Here is a 22884-nt window from a genome sequence, read left to right on the forward strand (position 1 = left end):
TACTCTACTCGTTGCATTTGTCTTGAAGAGGCAGCAAAGTTTTAATTTTATTTTTCTGATCTTTCCTGCTCCTTTCGAAAGCAGCATGGTTTCCTGTGTAGGGAGAACCATCCTCAGTGGCCATTCCTTTTCTACGTCTGGAGGGCTGTCTCTGAAAAGGGGAAGCACTGGCACTTATGATCTCTGTTATCATGAAGATTGATGGTTCAAGGACTCCACTGAGTCAGGCTTTAAAGGGTTTGAAGTTGCGGGCCAGGCTGGAGCTCAGGCTCTGACATCCACAGGCTTCAGTTTAGAGCCCATGCTCCAGCCCAAGCTGAAGCTTCAAAGTGCTATCTATACAGCTGTTTTACACTACAGCTACCAGCAATGTTCCTTCAGACCCTGATGCTGCACACCTATTCAGGAAAATACGGTAGTGTTTTTATATTTATAATAAGGGAATCCTCAAAGGCCTAACCCAGCAGGATTTGCCTCTGGGGCTCTTGCCTCATGGAAAGTTTATGGCCTCCTGGACTAATCTTTGCTCTAAGGATGTGTTAATAGGGAACATCATCTTGCAGCTGTGAAGTACCTTAATTCAGCCTTCCGTAACGACTCTACATCCGACAATCAGATTTTGGGTAGGCCATAGGAAGATTCCACTGAACATAGTTAAAAGTCCTGCTGCGCAATTCTTCCTCAACTGATCACATGGCAAGAACCCGAGGAAGAAATTTCTATTCTGATTTAGCAAGGCACTTAAATGAGAGTATCGTCCCACTGAAGCCAATGGGGCTATTCTCCAGCTTAAAAGTTTGGCATGTGCTTATGTACCTTGCTGAACTGGGCTTTAAAGCAGCTGTTGAGCAAAACTACTGGTGTTTTCCTCGGTTGACAACTTCATTCTGGAAATATGAGCAAGAAAAGGGCTATGCGCAGCCAGATCTATTTATACCCTTTAAAACTGGTCAGGGTAGGAATGGAGCAGTTACTCCTGTCATTTCCATTTTATCTTAAGTAACATTGTTCCCCCTGCCAAGAAGTCTATATGCAGTCTAGCAGCAGATGAATACAGGAACTGCCATCCTAAATCAGACTCGTGGACCATCTAGTCCAGTATTATCTCTCTAACAGTGGCCAGTACTGTCTTCTCCAGAGCAAAGGCCATGAAACGCTGCAGGAGCCAGCTGAGGAATAATCTGCACCCATGAAAGTCTCATCTTAACTCTGTCTATACATTCCCATAAGGGCAGGCAGCCACGCAGTGGAGTTAGACACAGAAATAGAAACTAACGATGGCAAAGGCCTAAGCCTAGAGTTGAAGCATTTTGCTGTAGCAGCAGCGAGGAGTTTAAAAGTCTGAAAATCAGGAGCAGACGACCATGGGAGTCAGAGAACTAATATTTACATGACCTCAAGGCAGCTGCACAACTGTCTTCTGTGTAGGTCAGTATTGGTTTATTCTGTTTGGGGCTTTTGCTTTGTGCTGAGTAAATCACACTGCAGCAGAGCCAGAATCCACAGCCTTGCAGTGCTTGCTCAGATAAGAAGAAGCAGAATATTTTCTGCTCTTTCAGGCCCTTAGTGAAACGATATACATTTCACTGATCCATTCAAGTTGCCTCTACATTGTCCATTATCACTTCCATAGCTTTCTGAACCCACTCCCTCCCCCTTTTTATTTTATACTAGGTTAAGAACATACATAAAAACGTAGCTTTACAGTCATGTTAGATTCTAATCTCGCATATACTGGTTTTACTCTGTGTAACTCCAGTCACTTCCACGGGTTTACTTTGGATTTACACCAGTGTGAGTGAGGGATGAATGAGACCATTGGTGGTTAGTCCTGTAGTTGTTTCCTGCTAGAGAGTCATCTCTTCAATATTTTCCCTCCCTCCTTTTTGCTACTTTTCTCTTATATCTACTGAACTTTGTTTTTGTTGATTGGGACACCTGCTCTCTTCCCATCTATACCTGAGGCACATCCTCATTCCTTTAAACCCTTCCCCTCATGAGACAGCGGTTATGAAGTTATTTTGCTACCCAGACAGACTTGGGTGAAAGGCTCTGGCCAGCTTAAGTAGCAACAACTCATCATCCTTCCCCACTTGTACTTAGATTTCCAAACCCAGGGAGGGAAGCACCCAAACTCATTTACAAAGCTTGGATCTTCCATGCTGCAGCTAGCAGAGCTTCTGCCAAGCCACTGGGCTGGCCCTATTTTAATGTAAGTTGGATACAGTATTCTCCCCCTATAGACATTAAAATCCCAGCACTGTCATTAAGTAGTAAAGAGTGCATCACGGATATGTCATGTAAATGTAGCGTGTTGTCCAATTTCTTGCTTACTCTTTATTATAAGAAAGGAATACATCTGTCTGAATAACTAAAGTCATGTTCTTCCTTTGCAAACATTCACACAACTCCTATTGAAATAAATGAAATCTTGGAATCTGTGCGCATCAACCCAAGGGAAACATTTAGCCCTAATAATTTTTTCCATATCCAAATTTGCCACCTGTTAACGATTTCACATCACGATTTACAGTAGGCCAGATTCAACCTCACAGTACAGAACTACAAGTTTCACCTCTCTGTACCAGCAGGTGCCACTGCTCGCTGGGATGGAGGGATTCAAACTAGAGGATGACAAGTACAGTTTCCACTGCACCCCTTTTCTCTCAGGAATTTACATCGGGGAGGGCAGCATTAAATTCCACTGAGTGCTACACTGCAGCCCCAGCAGGAGATACTGCCCTGAGAATGAGCTTGCCCTGTTGAGAGGAAGGATTGTATCATGGTTAGGATATTAACTTGTGACCTGGGTTCCAGTCCTTGCATTGCTCCATGCTTCCATGAACTTTGTGCCTCAATTCCCCACCTGTAAAATGGGAATAATCATACTTCTCTACCCTATTCATATGAGTGTTGTGAGAAGAAATGCCTTAAAAGATTGTGAGGCGCTCAGAAGGGCCATATAAATTGTCCCAGTTCCCTAGTTAATGGCACCTCTGACCAGGACCACCCCCTCATCTCCTAGTGGGGACCCGACTTAAATCACTGCGATCGCTTCAGCAGTTCTGACTTCAGTTTGGCACCTGCATTTCTGCTCTGTCAATGGCAATGACTACCCAGTCACCATCCAACATATAGCAAAGTTGGCTATTACTTATCTCCAAGTTTGAACAAACTGATGGTTTAATAATTGGTTTCAGTACTTTTCCAGGTATCGAAGTTAGGCTGACTGGTCAATAATCCCCCAGGTCTTCCTTTCCCCCCTTTTCGACAACAGTTACTATGTTTGCCCTTCTCTGGCACCTCGCCCATCCTCCATGATTCACAAAGATAATTGCTGATGGTTCAGAAATTGCTTCAGCTACTTCCTTAAGTACGCTAGGGCGAGTATCATCCAGCCCAGCTAACTTGAATACATCTAATTTATCTGAAGTACTCTTTAATCTGTTCTTTCCCAAGATCCTTCTCCCTTGTTAATATTAATTCTGTTAAGCACCAGGTCACAATTTCCCTGGTTAGTGAAGATTGATGTAAAAAAAAAGGCAGTAAACACTTCACTCACTTACAGATTAGCAAGAAGTGTTCTGCTCAGTTCAGCCTCTTTAGCATCAAGGAGGCAAACAAGAAAACTAAGGGACTTCATTCAGTTACCAGAGCGCACACTCGGTAAAGTTTTAGGCAGAAGTGAAGGGAGAGTTGGGTCCTCTATATCCATCACCATAAAGCCGGTAATACAGACAGTGGAACAGATGGAGCTCCTCATTCCTGTATCAGGGTTGTCTTTAGAGCCCAATACATTCTGTGGAGCCCAATACAGTAAGTGAGTATCAGCTGTCTGACAGCTCATCTGAAAGGATTTTGCTCTCATGTCTCTCCTCACTAACCAATCATTCAAACTCTGACTTGACTCTGTGTCTGATCCCTAAAAGCTGTCCTGCCACATCACTTATACTGCCTGAGTTTTACCCAAGAGGAGGCACATATACTTTCCTCTTTCCAAGACAGCGTCCTGTTTCCAGCAATCTGTTTCTATGGGCCACAAGGGATGCCCATTGATTTCTATGACAAACAGATGTAAAACACAGATTTTCCAAGCAATATGCTGAATTACAGGGAAGAGAGTTTTCTTCTCTCTCTCTTTTTTGTTTTGTTTTAATTTGAAATCTTCTATATCCAGTTTCCAAAGCTGAATATCAGCGATGCTGGATACAGAGAGGCATTCACTAATACTACTTATTGACTGGTCTTGTATTCAAATACATCTCCTTTCTTTAAAACCCCTTTCATCCTGTCAAAAACCACATGCACACTGTGTTTTGGCAGCCACCACACTTCTCCTTGTCCCAGGCAAGGGCCTAATTCTGAAGGTCCTATTTCCATTACTCCCACTGAATTTAGTGAAAGTGTAATGGCCCAACTACTAATGTAGGCGCTGGGTTCCCAGTTTTTGCTCAACTTGACATAGGAACTGACACACACACCCCAACTGTTCCTGTTAAAGAGCAGATTTCATGCTCTCCTCTGGAGTGTGGAGTTGCAGCCCTAAAGAGTACAGGTCCCAGCATGCAGTAGTCTCTCTTGACCCAAATAGACTCTTGCTTAGATCAAGAACAAAGACTGTGTGCCAAGACTTGAGAGTCACGCTTCATAACTCAAAATGAGGTCAGCAATGGGCAACATTTGGTCTTCAGGTTACATTTCAGGCAAATGTGGCACATACCATTCAAGGACACCTGCTCTGCGTGTAGGTGTCTGGAGTTGTCTTCTTTGCTAGAACTTTCCATACCAGTAATCTCCCTCCAAGGCTGTACTATTGGATACCAAGATTTGAAAAACTCGCACTCTGGTAAATCAGGATTTTTTTTTTTAAATCACCGATGTGAGGAGCCATGGGGCATCAGAGAATTGCAACAATCTGGAAACACAACACATGGCCTCCTCTCCCACAACATATGACTTTCCACAATTCTTTTTAAATTCTTAAAATAAGCTAAACTATACAAGTGCTAGTAACTCATTGCACCACTGACAACTGCATGGGCTATTGTCCATATCTTAGAACAGATATCGATTGACCTATGAACTCATCTTTCTTTTGGTCAGAAGATTGCGCTGTTGATCCTGCCTTGAGGTGCAGTTGTTCTGATATTAGCTGAGAGAAAATGAGAGATTTTGCCTGTTTATTCTTTTACTAGCATATGCCAGTAAGCCTCTCTTCTGCCAGCTTTCAGCAATGGCAGCTTCTAATCACCTTGTTTTTATTACATGTGAATTTTTAAATATTTCACTAATTAGAGCACTGGGCAAATTTCATCACAGTTTATTGCCCTGCCTTCACATTTCATCAATCAGTTGACTGGCATTTCAGCGTCCTGAGCAGTTTACTCCTCTTGCTAAAGAGAATAAAAAAGTTTATAACCTTAAGAGGCTTTTATGCAAGAGGAAATTGAATTTCATCCTTATTTCCAAAACAGAAAACATTGGGAAACCAATGGGACTCTTTACAGAATGGGAAGCGACTCTATGAGGAAGGGTGGCAGAATCAAGTCCTTTGTGAGTGGCTTGATGATTACCAAATGCTCTTATTTATTTAGTATACAACACATCTTTCTGTAATTTATACCCTACATTGTCTACTGTTTTATATTGTAGAACTCTGAAGTATTTTTGGATACAAGCTTGAGTCTCTTCTTTCTTATCCTAGTATAAGTAGTGAGTCACTCCATTGAAGGTACACTGGTGCCAAACTAATGTGAGAGCAAAGCCCACCCTACCGTTTGTAAGAAAGATGGAATATAAAACTTCGTTAAATCTATTTGCTCCCTTTTTTTAAAAAAATGTACTATCTCTACTGTGCATAGAGAAATGAAAGAATATACAGTGATGCATAAAGCAGAACATGGTAGCCTTTGTAGATAGGCGCACTGCATCATGATTTACATGTTACGTAGAGTGGAACTGTGATTACCTCCCTCACTTAGCCAACATCAAATATGTTGAGATAATCAGTTGTCCGGATGCTATGTAGTACATAAAACAGGAAGAAACCCTGACAGTTTGTTGAACAAGGAAGTTTAAGTAGTGGAGAGTTTGACAACTGAGATCAGATCATCAGTAAGTTGAATTTAAAAAAATACACAAAAAAGAATATTTTCAACAATAAAAAGGAACTTCACAAAAAAGTTGTCAACATTTTTGAAATTTGTCATTTTTCATGTTTTATTATATTTTGTCTCAATTTTTTATCAAAATCCCATTCAATAAAAAAGTATGCTGTTCTGCGTCAATGAAAATTTTTGTTACTGATTTAGAATGTGATTTTGATAAAAACTTCAGTTAAAAATATTAAAAGGTCTCAAACTCTCAGAAAAAAAGAAAAGAAAAGAAAAGAAAAGAAAAGAAAAAGAAAATGGGTTTAATCCAAACCCTCCAAGGCAGTTTCAAAATTTCTCCCAAATTTTGACAGGCTGAAATAATAGAATAATAATTCTAATTCTACTATCCTTTAATAGTGCAGTTTAATACATTATTCAACTGCTGTGAAAAATGATACTTTCTGAGAACTTGGGTCCTTTCCTGAAAAGCTGTACTTACACACATATAGTCCTTACTTACATAAATAAGTAATTGCATATTTAGGACCCATTGTACGCTGTGTGCGCTACTCTCATTTACACTAGCTGAGGATCTGGCCCAATGGATTTAATTTCACAAGTACCAACACAGTTCTTGTGATCAGCACAAATGATTGTGTAGTTGTGCTGCAGTTAGACATCTTAGTGCTTGGTCAATGGCTCTCAGCCTTACACTGCCACCTGTGTGCTGTGTTAATTTAGTGCTAAAGCTATAAACCATGTGACAATGCTGGCCGACTCCATGCTCATGAAAGGTCCCCCACCCGATTGCACATCTGTGTCTCTTTATCTAGGAATATTTCTCTCCAGCTGGTTTCATGACAAGCAGCAATATTTTCTCCTTGAACATGGGATAAACAGGTTTCACTCAGGTAGTTCTGAACCTGCATTGCTCTCATGCATCAAACAAGTGCATTGCCAACATGGGACAGGTGTCCAGCACAAGAGCCGGTGAAACAAATTGGGCAGAGAGGGTCCTTGTTTCACAATGCAGCCATTCCACCATGCACATCTGTCCGAGCTGTTTGTTTTATCTGCAGTGTTAAAGGTGCTTTAGCAGGCACTTTTCCTCCCCACTTAATGACCATAAAAAGGAAAACAAATTAAAAAGAGGGGAGGAAGGTGGCAGGACAAGGATGAAGGGCTTTGGCTCACTCTAGAGAAAGATACCCGGCACTGCCAAAAAGTCTACAAATGGAATGAGGAGTCGACAGGTCTTTTTGTGCAATAGACTGGACACAACGGACCAGTGGGGCTGATCCAGTATTGCTGTTCCTAGCCTGATACTTCAGGCCTGCGTGCCAGCCTCTTTCAAAGATTTAAATGGGAGTAATTTGTATGCAGTAAACTAGAGAAGAGAGTCCAGCAATGAGCCCGATTTGCCATTCCCATGCTTCCATTTTATAGTGGTATTAGTCTATTGATGTTGGGGAGGAAACAGTCATAAGAATACATTATTATATAGACTAGCTATGAGCCCAACATGAAGGTAAGAGGTGCCATTATGCCTATTTTATGGCTGGGGAAAACTAAGGCCCAGAGAGGTTAAGTGACGTGCCCAAGATCACATGGAAAGTATGTGAAAGAGCAAGGAATTAAACCCAGGTCTTCCAAAACTCCAGCTAGTACCCTAACAACTGGATCAGCTTTCTGCTCTGGTCTAAGTTCAGTTCCAGGTGGTTTGAAAACTCCGTAGAATTTTTAAAATTGGGCAATTTTCTCTACTATAGATCAGGCTGACATGTTTAAACTAATTAGAAAAGCAGTATCTCCCTCCCTCCAGTAGGAGATACTTTGTGGGCAATCTGATCCGCAGTTCTGGGATATTGCAACAGTCTATATGTCTTAATTAAACTAGGGCGTTTAGGGTGTCAGATAGCTGACTCCGTTTTCTTTTGGACAACCAGTACCAAAATAGATTTTCTTCACTGGCACTATTATGGGCCACAGTCTGTTCAGTAAAAATCTGGATTAATTCCAATGACTTTGCAAAAGGAAGGCGTATGGTAACAGTGATAAAAACATACAATTACACAGACTAGTCTGAGAACTTCATGGTACTAAGACACACAAAATCATGAATGGCGTCGAAAAAGTACCTAGAGAAATGTTATTGACCCTTTCCCACAATTTAAAAACCAGGGGTCACCTGATAAAATGAATAGGTTGAAGTATAGCAGGTTGAAGTACTTTTTCACACAAATGCACAGCCAACCCATAGGACATTGTGAAGGCCCAAAGTATCACTGGGTTAAAAAAAGAGCTAGCTAAGTCATGGAGGATAATGGCTACTCAACAAGATAGTCAGGGATGCAACCCTAAACCTCTGACTGCAAGAAGCTGGGAGGGGAAGATGCGGTGGATCACTCCAGCTGCCTTGTTTTGTAAACTCCCCCTGAAACTCTGGTATTGGCCATTGTCAGAGACAGGATGCTGGCCTGGAAGGACCACTGGTCTGACCCAGTAAGGAATTCTTATGTTCGTACATAAAGACCCCACCCCATCCCAAGATATAAACCGGTAAATAAATAATCACCAATGTCCACTCATCCTCTGCTTCATGACAGGACTGTGTACAGGTTTGGGCAGTGGCACCGCACTTTAAGAAAGAGGTGGACAAACTGGAGAGAGTCAGAGAGCAACAAAAGCGATACAAGGTTTAGAACCCCTGACCAATAATGAAAAATTAAAAAAACTGGGCATGTTTAGCCTGAGAAAATAAGACTTGGGGGGTGGGGGGAATGATAGTCTTTCAACAGCCTGGAATTATTTAGTCTGTAGAAGAGAAGAATGAGGGGGGATTTAATAGCTGCTTTCAACTACCTGAAAGGGGGTTCCAAAGATGATGGTCTAGTCTGTTTTCAATGGTAACAAATGACAGAACAAGGAGTAATGGTCTCAAGTTGCAGTGTGGGAGGTTTAGATTAGATATTAGGAAAAAAAATTTCACTAGGAGGGTGGTGAAGCACTGGAATGGGTTACCTAGGGAGGTGGTGGAATCTCCTTCCTAAGAGGTTTTTAAGGTCAGGCTTGACAAAACCCTGGCTGGGATGATTTAGTTGGGTCCTTTAGTTGTAGACCTTTTGACAGTGCCAGCTATCTTTCTCTAGGGGATTGGACTAGATGACCTCCTGAGGTCCCTTCCAACCCTGATATTCTATGATTCTACGTTAATGGGTGTTATAGAGAGGACATGATCGATTGTTCTCCATGTGCTTGAAGGCAGGACAAAAAAATAATCAGCTTAATTTGCTATTAGGAAAATACTTTCTAACTGTAAGGATAGCCAAGATCTGGAATAGGCTTCCAAGGGAGATTGTGGAATCCCCATCATCACAGGTTAGACAGATACCTGTCAGGGATGGTCTAGGTTTACTTGGTTGGGGGGGTGGGGGAAGGGGAAGACACGGCTGACTAGATGACTTCTCAAGGTCCCTTCCAGTCCGTACATTTCTATGATTCTATAATTGTCACAATTTCTGGCCTTCGGGTTCCCTTCCAGTTTTTGGATTCCATCCAGAACCAAAACAGTAAAGGGAAGTTTGGAACCAGGCACTTAGAGCCAATTCTGTCTCAGAATTCAGGGAGGCTCAAGTCTGGCCCTAGACTGTAGATATTTGTGTTTGGCCTCTCTCTCTAACAACCATCTTCTCCTATTCCATCCCACAGTGAAGATAAAATGTTGAATTACCAATATAACAATTATTTCCCTGGCAACAGATGGATGTCATAAGTGCCCTATAATGAGTACATTGCAGAGTCAAGGAAGAGGAGAAACTGTGTTGTGAGCAAGAACAGGAAGACAACATTTGCACACACAGGGGCAGTATTGAAAGTCACAGAGAAAGCACAGTGCTTTTAGGTTAGTATACACACAGGGCACTGTTTCGACATTCCTCTTCAAGGCGTTTTCAGTGTCAAGGGTTCCTGGTTAGTCAGAGGATATGTTTCCACCCAGGGCAAGATTGTGCCCTTGTCCGACATTGTGGTTGGTCCAGAGAGCGTAAAGGAGGAACAACGGACTCCTGAAGCTCCCGGATGCATACTGTGAGCCTGGCTATTGCTAATCCCCACTAGACAGTATGGCATTTGTACTTCTCCTTGGGCAGCCACAGCAGAGCACAAGGAAATGCCTACCCCCACCAGGTTGAGCTGCTATTGCCTATATGGTAGATCCCAGGATTGGGACTCAGGAGACCTGGGTTCTGTTCACAGTTCTGCCAATGGCTGCTAGTGGGGCCTTGAACAAGTCCTTTTATTTCTCTCCGTTCCTCCATGTGTATTTTGGGAATGATGATCCTTCCCTCCTTTTGTAACTCACTTTGAGATCTACGGATGAAAGTGCTGTCTAAGAGCTAAGTGGGATCCTTATGATAGCCTCAATATTACTATATCATAATAGCCTCTTGCAATCCTTGTGTGCAACTGAGTTCAAGGACTATTGTGTCCAGCCTCTCCATAGCCACGCAAAGGGAGGAAGGAAAGATGCCTGGTACCTGCACTTCCTCCTTCCTTATGCACACGTGCAAAAGCTTGGCACAATATGGCCCCAAAATTGTATCCGCATGTGAGCAGGTCCAGTTAGAGAGGGTGATTTCCTCCTCTGGCACAGCTCTTCCGGGTATTGGAAACAAGAATGTGAAACTAGACCTGAACTAGACACAGCCCCAAGCACTCCCAGTTTGAAGGAAATTTGGCAGGGGATCCAGACCTTGCACATCTGTTTAATGTTTTCCTTGCTACATCTTTGTTCTCCTTCCCGTTCAGGAACGCTCTTGTTTTTCCTGGCACTATATTTTTATTCTTCTGTGCAGTGCTGACATCTGGTGGCTAAGATGGTGAAGGCAACATCTGCCGCTTCAGAGATAGAAGGAGCCAATAGTTTAGTTCTCCGCTATAACTCTCACTCTCAAAATAGAACAGCGTTTTTCGAAGTTCAGGTCGCAGCCCAGTTCTGGGTCGTGGCATAGAAGGCACTGGGTTGCTCTGGTCAACACAGCCCTGGAAGTGGTCAGCAGCGGGTCTGGCTTATAGGCAGGGGGGCCCCAGAGCTCAGTGTGCTGCCCCTGCCCCAAGCACTGTTCAGTCGTGGGCATCAATAATTTTCTTCAACTGGGTCCCCAGAAAAAAAGTTTGAAAACCACTGAACTAGAGGGTGCTTCCCAAATTTAAAGAATTAAAAAATGAGGCACATATGCAAGCAGAAATGACATGTATTGATCATTTTGAATTGTCAGTGCAGGTAGCAAAGGATGCTTGACTTCATTCCCTCTTTTCCTGGCCTAGCAGGTGAAGATTGTGACCCATGGCATATATCAGACCTTTTGTTGGACCCCTTCCCCGACCTAAGCCTCTCAGGCTCTTGTCCTTCTTTAGGACATGAGCTCCTCATGGCAGGGAACATCTCTTCTTGTATGCCTGGAAATCACACACAGCTCCTTGTGGGGCCAGCTACAAACACATCCTGGTCAATAACTAACAGCATAATCACAGGGGGGTGCTCCTGAACTCTGCTTGCAAAAACATGGCTTCTCTTGGTTTACCATATGTATGCTAGACAGGGCTTGATTGTCCATTGCCTTATGCCTTGCATAGCCATTTACACCTGTGTGACATGAGCATCAAATGCCACTAAATCAAAATGGGAGCATTTTAAACCATTTTTAAAACCAGGGTTACTGGCCTAGAAGCTGTAGCTGTGATACATCTCCATTTTAGTAAGGCTTTTGGCTCAGTCCCACATGACATTCTGATAAGCAAACTAGGGAAACATAGTCTAGGTGAAATTACTAGAAGGTGGATGCACAACTGGTTGAAAGACTGCACTCAAAGAGTAGCTAATCAATGGTTCACTGTCAGACTGGGAAGTGTATCTACTGGAGTCCTGCAGGGGTCAGCTGCATGGGTCTGGTGCTATTCACTATTTCCCATTAATGACTTGGATCATTGAGTAGAGAGTATGTTTATAAAATGTGCAGATGACTAAAATGGGAGGGCTTGAAAGCACTTCGTAGGATAGGATTAGAATTCAAAAGGACAAATTAGAGAATTGGTCTGAAATTAACAAGATGAAATTCAATAAAAACAAGGGCAAAGCTACGCTTAAGAAGGAAAAATCAAATGCACGACTACAATATAGGAAATAGCGGGTTGGGAAGTAGAGCTGCTGAGGAGGATCTGGAGGTTACAGTGGATCACAGGTTAAGCCAACAACGTGATGCAGTTCTGAAACAGGCTAGTATCATTTCGGGGTGTATTAATAAGAGTGCCATATGTAAGACAAGGGAGGTAAATGCCTCCCTTTACTTGGTACTGGTGAGGCCTCAGCTGGAGAACTGCATCCAATGCTGAGTGCAGCACGTTAGGGAAGATGTGGATGAATTGCAGAGCATCCAGAGGAGAGCAACAAAAATGACAAAAGGTTTAGGACACCTGCCTATATAAGAAAATATTTTAAAAGCTGGGCATGATTATTCTTGAGAAGAGAAGACTGAGGGGGAACCTGGTAACAGTCTTCAAATATGGTACGGGGTGTCATAAAGAGGATGGGGACCAACTGTTCTCTGTGTCCGCTGAAGGAAGGGCAAGTCCATCCTCAGCTTAATATGCAGCAAGGGAGATTTAGACTAGATACTTGGAAAAACTTTCTAACTATCAGGGTAGTTAAGCTCTGGAACAGGCTTCCAAGGGAGGTTGTGGAATTGGAGGTTTTTAAGAACAGGTTGGACAAACACCTGGCATGACCAGAGATGGTCATAGTTTACTTGTTCCTGCTTCAGTGTAATCTTTTGAGACATCTTCCAGCCTTACATTTCGATGAATACGAGAAAATGATCACTCAAGGTGCAAGGCATGGAAGGATCAGACACTGTATCTGTGAACTTTGCCTGCCACCTAAACACTTATCCTCTTCCCTCCTACCCCCTAACCCCGAATATTACTATAGTAGATTCTCTATATTGCCAAGAATAGGCTAGCTCAATCCTGCCTGGTGTGGAGAGATGTGTTTTGCTCCTCCCCATGACAGCGAGGATCAGTTTCCACCGCCATCGCTCATGAACAGCTTTAGTTGCTACAGAGAGCCCACGGGAGCTTGGTCAGGAGAAACCTCTAAAAGGATTGGAGGAGTTATGCACTCTGATTTATGCCAGTACAAGTCAATGTAAAGCAGAGGTGGATCTGCCTACAAAAACATAGGAAGCAGAGGAATTATGCATTCATGTTGAGTAGTGCAGATAAAATTACCTAAGATATTGACCTTAGAGCTCCTGCCTCCCCTGCGAACGTTGAAAGCTGTTAGACACTTAGTAACAAGCAAAAAACAACGTTATATAACTAAGTCAACCCTTTAGCTCTCTCTAAGTTTAGTCCTGGTCCACACCTAAAAAACTTAGGTCAACCTAGCTACATAACTCAGGGGTGTGAATTCCTCTGTTGACCTATCTACTGCTTCCCAAGGAGGTGATTTACTACAGTGATGGGGAAACCCGCTCCATCATTGCAGCAAGTGTCTACAATGCTGTGCCTGCAGCTCTTACTGTAGCACTTATAACAGATACACTCTTCATTTTGCTAATGCTGCCTCTATCATTTCTTTCTTCTTTTTTCTTCATCTTGTTCTTCCTTTCGAACAACTTTCCTCCCTTCAGGAACAGGTGTAACATCCCACAAGATTTTCATTGTTCCCAAATGCAGAGCATACCGGTAAAATTCCACCGCACCTGTATCCGCCGTTAACATGTTTAAGGGTCTCTCTCTCTAATAAATTCCAGAACAACAAGCTACCTCACTGATCGTTAGTTTTGTGCTATTTTTACTAAGTTGGATATCTAGTGACATAGCTGTGCCTGATACTTTATAGGCAAGCAAGAAAACAAGATCCCCGACCAAAAGAGGTTGTCATTTAATCACATATCGACTATGTGCATTAACACTGAGACTGCGTTTGTTAAAAGGAGTGGGGGGGGAGCTGAAAAGAACAAAGGCAAAACACAACCTATGGTACCATCTCATAACTAGGAAATAACTGGGGCAGATTCCATCAAAGTCTATGAGCAGAGATTATTTCACTGAAATCTCGATAATAAAATATTTTACTCTAAATCTTTAGCCCTCAAAGATCTGAGTTATATAATGCTTCTGTAGCTATCTCCTAAGCAGGTTTTCTGGTTATAATTTATGACGGCTGACCTTTTCTAACATTTCTTTTTATGAAATAGAACCCAAAATAAAGAAAGCTCAGCTAAGAAATATTTCACAATCAACAACTCCTTTACAGAAGGCTCATAGCCTTTAAGGTCAAAAGGGACCATCCTGATCATCTAGTCCAGGGATGGGCAAACTTTTTGGCCTGAGAGCCACATCTGGGAATAGAAATTGTATGGTGGGCCATGAATGCTCACAAAACTGGGGTTGGGGTGTGGAAGGGGGTAAGGGCTATGGAGGTGCAGGCTCAGGGGTGGTGACAGAGATTAGGAGGTCAGGATGTGGGAGGAGGTTCAGGGCTGGGGAAGGGGGTTGGAGTGCAGGGGCAAGGATGAGGGCTGCGGCTGGGGGTGCGAGCTCTGGGGTGGGGCTGGGGATGAGGGGCTTAGGGTGCAGGAGGGTGCTCCAGGTTGGGACCAAGGGCTTTGGAGGGGGGATCAGGGTTGCAGCAGGGGGTTGGGGTGAGAGGGGGTGTCTCAGGGGTACAGGTCACCTCAAGCAGCTCCCGGAAGCAGCGGCATGTCCCCCCCTCTGGCGGCTTTGCTGCATGCTGCCCCTACAGCACCATTGGCTGTGGTTTCTGGCCAATGGGAGCTGTAGGGGCGGTGCTTGGAGTGGGGGCAGTGTGTGGAGCCCCCTGGCTGCCCGTATACATAGGAGGCAGAGATGGGACATCCCGCTGCTTCTGGAAGCCGTGCAGAGTGGCCTATGGCCCTGCTCCCCGGCTGGAGCCAAGCAAGCCCCTGACCTCACTCCCCAGCAGGAACACGAGGGCCAGATTAAAACAGCTGGTGGGACGGATCCAGCCCACAGGCCATAGTTTGCCCAACCCTGATCTAGTCTGACCTCCTTCCCATTGCAGGCTATTGAACTTTGTCCACTAACTCCGGTAATAGACCCATAACCTCTGGCTGAGTTACAGAAATCCTTCAGTCATGATTTAAAGACTTCACTGTGTATGAAACCTAGCAGTTCTTTCTAAGAATTTTTTTTCATGTTAGTCCTTTCAGCATTTAATTCCATTCTTATTTACTGGTGACTACATTACAGTATTTCCAATCATTTTTAAAAATATATTACGCACAGGCAGGGGAGTGAGATCAGAAGGCTCCAGAGCAGACACTGTTGATAGAAGGCCAACCTAGCAAAACAATTATTCAACGGACTATAAATTCCTAATTCCAGTTCATCCTCTTAATTTTGATGAGGATCATCCCATTTCTCCATAAAGTTTCTGTTTGTTTTCAAAGATAACTAAGAGAATTTTGTAAATTAAATGTTTCAGAGATAAAATTCCATAGATTACCTTTCTCAAATAGCTTCCTGAAAGATTATTTTGGCTTAACCTCCCTTCCCACCCAAACTAACATATTTTATTTCTTAGATCTATTATTCGATAGTATTTAAGCCAAACTTCTATGGCACACAGACCAGTAGCTTAAAACAGAATAATATGAAGTCCAAATTGATCTATTTAAAGATGATCTATTTACTGTAGATCCTTCAGATATTCTAGGTTAAAATGATTAATTTTATTTCAACAGTACTGGCAACATGAAGTGACTAAGCAACATATGCTGGTCTAACCCAAAGATCAAAGACTTTTCAAACGGAGTACATGATTTATGTGCAGGGGTAATTGATGTTTATGTGTTAGATTGGGCACAGTGCAAAGCATGGGGTGGTGCTAGGAGGCTTTCTGACTCAGACAGTGCCCTGAGCAGTCCTCCTTCCCTGCTTCCCTCCTTGCTCTGAGATGCTGCTGGGTATTAATTTGTTGTTGTTCTTAGATGAGCAGCAAATTACTGTGTTGAGCTGCACGAGCGAGAGGGTCAGCAAAGAGGATCCAGTGATTAGGGTACCAGACTGGAAATCAGTGGATCTAGGTTCAATTTTCTGCTCTAGCACAGACTGCTTGTGAGAGTTTGGGTAAGTCATGTCATCTCTCTGTGCCTCATTTCCAGTAAAATGGACATAATGCTCGTTTACCTTCATGTCTGTGAAATGAGCATAATGCCCCTACCTCACAGGAGGGCTGAGAGGATGGAGACATTCAAGATGGTCTGGTGCTCCAGTACCACACAAACAGGAGCCATATAAGCACTACAGACAGAAAGGGACTTGCTCATTCTGTGCCCTTACAGGAGTAAGCAGTGAAGCAGGACCAGCTTATTCTTAGACACCTGAACCCAAATTCCAAGCCTGCATAGGGACTTGGGGGGATCTTTACTCCCTGGCATAGCATGCAGTCTGTGTAGACACAAATTTATCCCTTCACTAGAAAGCTGAATCTAGGGCTTTGCCATATGCAAAATTAAATGCTCTTTAAGGCCCAGTAGATTCAAGGCTTCAAGAGTAAAATCCAGGCCCTCCTGGAGTCATTGAGAGCTTTTCCATTGACTTCAGTACACTGGGATTTCACCCCAAGACTCTGCATCTGGATTTTGGCTGCCTCCTCCACACCTTTTTTGGGGGAGGATGGGGGAAGAATTGGTTGAAATTACTGAAATGGATGAACCTGGGTCATTCCTCCAAGAATGAGAGAAGAATTTCCAAGATCATCTTTAGTATTATTTTTTCCCAACAAACCAACATAATACTTGCCTCAGCCACACACCCCTTCTGTACGAATTAAGGCAGGCAGACCTCAGAGATCCACATTCTTCCTCCTCACCTCTACAAAACAAGTTCACCATGTACCTCCAAAACTTCTCCTTTAGGAGGCTCTGTCTGAATGGCTGGTTAGCTGCATTTGGGCCTTGGTGTCCTCTCAGCCATGAGTCAACCCAGGCTGGAGTTGTGAGCTGCTAAAAGAGAACCCCCCCACAGCAGCCATTAGGGCAGCCTTTAATCTTAATGCTGTCTCTCTATGATCAGTTTTCTTTATGGTCTTTAATACCCATTTGTGATACACAAACTCTCTCGCTAAGAAAAGCTTTACATAAACATATTGAACTATACAAATAGTGCAAAATTAGTGTGTTCTGCTAAAACTAATGCTGGGGTCTGTTCAAGCCTTTTGTAATTAAACCAGGCCCTTTGGGGGTTAACACCCCCCCACTGTAGATTTTAAAACATTTTCCCTGCTTGCCTGGTGTCCCGTCGCCCCCGGCCTTCACACACCATCACAGTTCTTATTTAGTGTTTCTGAAAGGAGCTGGTTTGACAGTTCTGATTCCTTCTTTAGCCTCAGAAACATTGCGAGCTGCCCCCAGCATGCCTCAACCCTGACACAGCAACCAGTGCTAAGGACCAGGGGATAGCTTTGCCTCCGTGTCCCTTAAATCCTTGACTCCTTTGAGGGTTAATATTATGGGGAAGCAGCACCATCACCCATAATTAAACCATACTCTCTGCTGCACTGAAAGCCACTGAGAGCAGCAGGGAGCAGGCTATAGCTCATCAATTCTCAAGCTGGTTCTGCATCAATCCTGGCCCTAGAATATTTTAGAGCAGACCCTGAGCTGCTCTAAACTCCACCAGTTGGTCATGATCCCTAAAAATAGCCAGAGTATGGCCACACCCCATCTCCACGTCTGACATATCCCTTCCACTGGGGCTGGGTACACTGCTGAGCAACTCCTCATGCCAGGAGAATTCTCACCTGGCTGTTTCTTCACATGGTCAGAGTGCCCTAAACAGGCCAGGAATGCACCAACTTTGCCACTCCCCCCACCTCCAAAATCCACAAGCAATGGAATTGAGGCTAGCAAATTGGCAAGGGTGGTCTATGGCCCTTGGAGAACAGCTCCATCGTCAACACTGACATTTTAATAAGACAAGCAGATTGTAAATTATTACGAATGTATAAAGTAGATGTTCATAAGAGTTAGAGAACTCTTATTGTTTTGGCTGCATCCTAACTGGAAAGGGGGAGAGAATTTCTTTTGAATTCTTTTGGTTTCTTTTGAATTCATCTAGTTGAGAAACAGTACACAGGATCAAAAGTTTACAACTGCATTTTAGAGATGATTAAAAGCTGCAGTTGCAAGTCAGAAAGGCAATTGGCATATGGGGACCTGAATTTTCTGGTCTTCTAATGTTTTTTGATAACCACAATTTTTTTGTTTCCCCGTCTTTACTGACATGGTGTCAACCTTAACTCCAGTTTACTGGAAAGTCTGAGAATACAATATATTCACAAATATAGTCTCACTCCCTTCCCTTGCTCTGAGTTACACCCTTTGGAACTCCATTGCCTCTCTGACTACGTATACTGGTGATATGAGTTAATTTCGGAAGTATTACATATCTTGCTAGAACTAATGGCGAGCTCAATCTGTAAAATTCAGATCTGGATTTTTAGCGCCCCATCTACTCTTTCCACTGCAAGGGTATTTGAATTCTGGGGTGGCCTATCAAAGAGAGAGGGGCTAAGCTATGAAAAAGATAAGTCCAGATCTGGGTTTGGCTTCACATCTATCCTTCTTTGCAAGGGATATTCTGTGCTGGTGCGTTAGTTTCAGCCCATCTGTAGATATAACCCATTTTCTTAACAGTTACTGTGAGACATTCACAATATGATATCTTGTGATCTATCATGAGATAATTCAACAAACTTATACCACCTATGTACGTCATTGCAACAAGTTATGTTATTACTCTTGTACTGAAGAATAACTTAACTGCTGTGCTATGTAACAGCTACTCTCTGCTCTTAGTGTTACACAAATTAGCTTAGTGTCAGCTCTTATATAGCCGACATAATACTGTGAGCTTCTGAATAGCTCTTCACTGATCACTTGTGCCAGTGCCGTGAAGCAGATCTGAGCTAGGAGAAGTTGACAACAGCTTCTACTGCCTCCTTACCTTTTGTCCGAGTTCCATTTACCATATCCTCACATATAGATTCTGAGCCATTAAAGTCAATAGGAGTTTCACCATTGACTCCAATAAGCATAGGACCAAGTCCATAGAGCTTTGTGTTTTTCTGTGTGCAAGGTGGTGGAAAGGTGGGGGCTAGAGGGGAAGAATGTTTATCTTCAATATACTTTGGATAGGAGAAAATTGGTTGCAGATGTCGCACAGCTGTGCAGGATCCCTGTTTCATTTGAAGCTTGTTGTAAATCTGTTGTTTAAACGTACCTGCTCCAATGACTTTTAATTTAGCGGATGTTGGGAACATCCCTGCCTATGACTCTCATATATTACCGTAAAAGAGGCGGTTTGGGTTTGGGTTTGAGGCCTGGCAGGGAATGCCGCAGATTTATGGACTGGCTATGTTACCACAGGTACTCTGGGGAGCTAGACCAAAAAAATCTTTCACTGATTATCAAAGCTGTAAAAAAGAAATCAGTGAGAATGGGGGGCCTTCAAATCTCTCTTCAGGGCCACAATAAAAACGCTAAATTAGAATTATTGTTTTATATACATATATGCATATATTCTCCAAGAGTATTTGGGGAAGTAGAACTTTAATTCCATGCAGCAGAAGATGAGCTTAACTCACGCATGGAATGGCCCAACAGTCTAGGAAGTAGGTTCAAATGCTCCATTTTAACAGATTACCCACAGTTGGTTTATCATTTTTATGAACACCACTGGCATAGCAATAGAATGGTCCATGGAACGTATCAAAGGATAATATTGTTCAAGGCTATTACGTAAAGGAAAAGGGCAACCCAGAGCCTCACAAATAGGGTTAGATCACGACAGGAAAGTACCTGCTTGCACAAGGGAATAACCTCCTGTTTCCTCTCTGCATAGGATAACGGGACTTTTGATCCAGGGACCCAGGAACAAATGACACTGCTCCCTTGTTGACACCATCCCCAGAACAAGCAGGTTGGGGTTATATAGGGAGGGGCAGGGAGAGCTTTGGCTCCACCCTTCCGCTTCACACAGAGACGGACAAGATTCAATGGGATTCCTATTGGACACCTGACTCCCTAAGGCACTTAAAGTCCCAGCCTAAAAAAAAATAAATGAAAGGCCCAAGTACAAAATCAATGGGGCTTGTTTTTAAAATTCTTAAGAGTGGTAGTTCAGACCGATTATGTTTAGTAAACTAGTTGCTAATTTGTCTCTAATTTACCCATCACTATGATATCTGGCAACAGGCTGGTGAATGACTAATGAAATTCCATACAACTCTACATCACAGGTGAGAAACATACCTTCTGAGTGGACATGAAGCTTCCCTTGTGTTATTATTTGTCTATAACACATCACCTACACTGTGCCACAGTCCTTTAGCATAATTAAAGAACTATTGGTAGCATGCACAGAACAACATAATAGAGTGTGGAAGCCTGTAACTATGCCAAAGACCACAGTAGCCCAGTGCAGGTGGGTTGGCCCAAGATGACAAAAGGAGTCTGTGGCCGAGCCAGGAATAGAATCCAGATCTCCTGACTCCGGCCATATGCTTTAATCACAAGGCCTATCCCAGAGCTGCTGTCATGTGAGGGCACGGCTATGGGCCCTGATGTGCCATCGTTCATCTGAGAAACCACAGATGTAAGTAGTCTCTTCTGGAGGTGGGCATATCTTCTTGTAGGAAATGTGTGTGGCCTGTTTGCACCTATTGGGACCATTATATGCCGTGGTTGTTTTCATCAGTCATAGCTTCCCATGAAGTTTTAGGGACTATGGCATAATGGGATAAGAAGACAAGCATGCTGCTGAATTTCAGAAGCCCTATCTTGCATCCACCTGTTTGCAACTTGGGACAGATCCTGGCATAGCTTACCAAGCTGCTAACTGAAACAGCCAAAGTGGCTGCGACAATGCAGAAATTTGGAAAAGTCCAACCTTCCCAGTGTGACTGCAGGGCAGTGATGCAGCCAGTCAAACATGTGGTGGAAGAGGGCACAATCAGAAGATTGAAGGGTGGACTGCAAGCTCTTGCTACCGTTGACGATGCAGCAATTAGTGGGCTCAACAATCTAGATATTGATTGTGACACATACAAAAGATGACCCACGAGACCATCCTAATTATGCAATGTGCAGGTGCATATGTGAGAAAGAATGAGCCTGATAATAGAAAAAAAATCTCTTTGGATCCTGAGTGGGTGAGAAGTCTACTATATGCAACATGGCGGATAAGGGACTTAAATATGGGCAGAGTAGAGCCTGGCGGAGGCACTCTAGGAGGTTGTACCAAATATAGGGGGCCACGCAGAAGAACATACAGAGGTAATGGTGCAAGACAAGTACACTAACACAAGACATCAGATACCTCCCATGCAAAGTTTTAGAGTCAGTCCAAAATCCTTAACCATTAAAAAAAAAAAAAAAAAAAAAGAAGGACCATTGGGCTTATTTTAAATAATCAGGGGACTAACATGCAAAAAACCTGCCAAGTCATGCTCATTTGGAGGGAGGCTCCTTCACTATTCTGGGACAGTTTTAAAATCGGTCTCCCAGGACTGTGTGCACGCACACATACATTTCAGGGACACAGTTAAAACTCAACTCATTCTGTCGTTTAAACGTCCATCAGCCAGACGGTAACAGTTTCACTGCAACCTTTCACAGCAACTAGCTGCAGTGACAAATGTCCAACCTGTGTGACTCACAAGAGGCCCAAAGTTTTTTTCTGTAGGACATGATCATGATGTGTACTCTTCTGTGTATTTGATACGTTATATTTTGGAGTTGGGTTATAATTTAGTTAGAGCTGGATTCATAGTAATACACCTCATTCAAGACTAGATGTTCTCTGGAGTAGGGATCATGTTCTTCTTGTGTACGTGAGTAGTGTCTAGTTAGAACTCACAACAATTTTCATGAATCCTAAAAGTTTCATCAACTTTAACACAAATGGCTTGTGAGAGAATTCCTCTGGGAAGTGTTTGGTTTGTTATTGAAATTTGTTAATGAGAGATTGACCAGTCAGGGAGCAGAAACAATATTATGCGGTTAAGGTGATCAACCACATAACATGAATATTAAATAGCAAATAGTCAAAGGGAATGGATTTCAAACAATACCAAAGCAAAAATTTATGCTGCAAAACTATTCAGTGAGTTAGGATCAGTTTGTGAATGATTCATTAATTCAAAAAGGGGTAACTGGTAACTAGCATTATCAGTACTGCCAACTCTTATGATGTTATCACAAATCTCATAGTATTTGGTAGTTTTCTTAATACCCCTGCCCCTGGAATTCTGCGATTAGCAGAGAATCTCTGTGTTCATTTAAAAAGTACATTTTTAAAACCTCATGGCTACAGAGAAAAAATCTTAAAAACCATAACTCTACTGGCTCAAAAACCAGAAGGCAAACAAAAACTACCCAGAATGTATTTTTTTTTTAAATCTCATGGTTTTTTAAGTCAGTCTCATGGTTCGGGGTGGGGGGGGGCTGATGAATGATTTTTGAATGCTTATGCTTGGTAATACTGCATTATTCATAGTAAACAGCAGAACCCGTTCTATTATAGTCCTATTTCACTATCAAATGCTGCCTTTCACATTGGCCCACAGGCAGTCTGGGCCAGATTCTCAGCAGATATAAATTGGCATAGCTCCATTGACTTCAAAGAAGCTATGCCGAGAAGCTTTCATCTGAGGCTTAAAAAAAAAAAAAGAAGTTTACAA

The sequence above is a fragment of the Gopherus flavomarginatus genome, chromosome 3 (genome assembly GCF_025201925.1).
Source record: "Gopherus flavomarginatus isolate rGopFla2 chromosome 3, rGopFla2.mat.asm, whole genome shotgun sequence".
In the NCBI taxonomy this organism is placed as follows: Eukaryota; Metazoa; Chordata; order Testudines; family Testudinidae; genus Gopherus; species Gopherus flavomarginatus.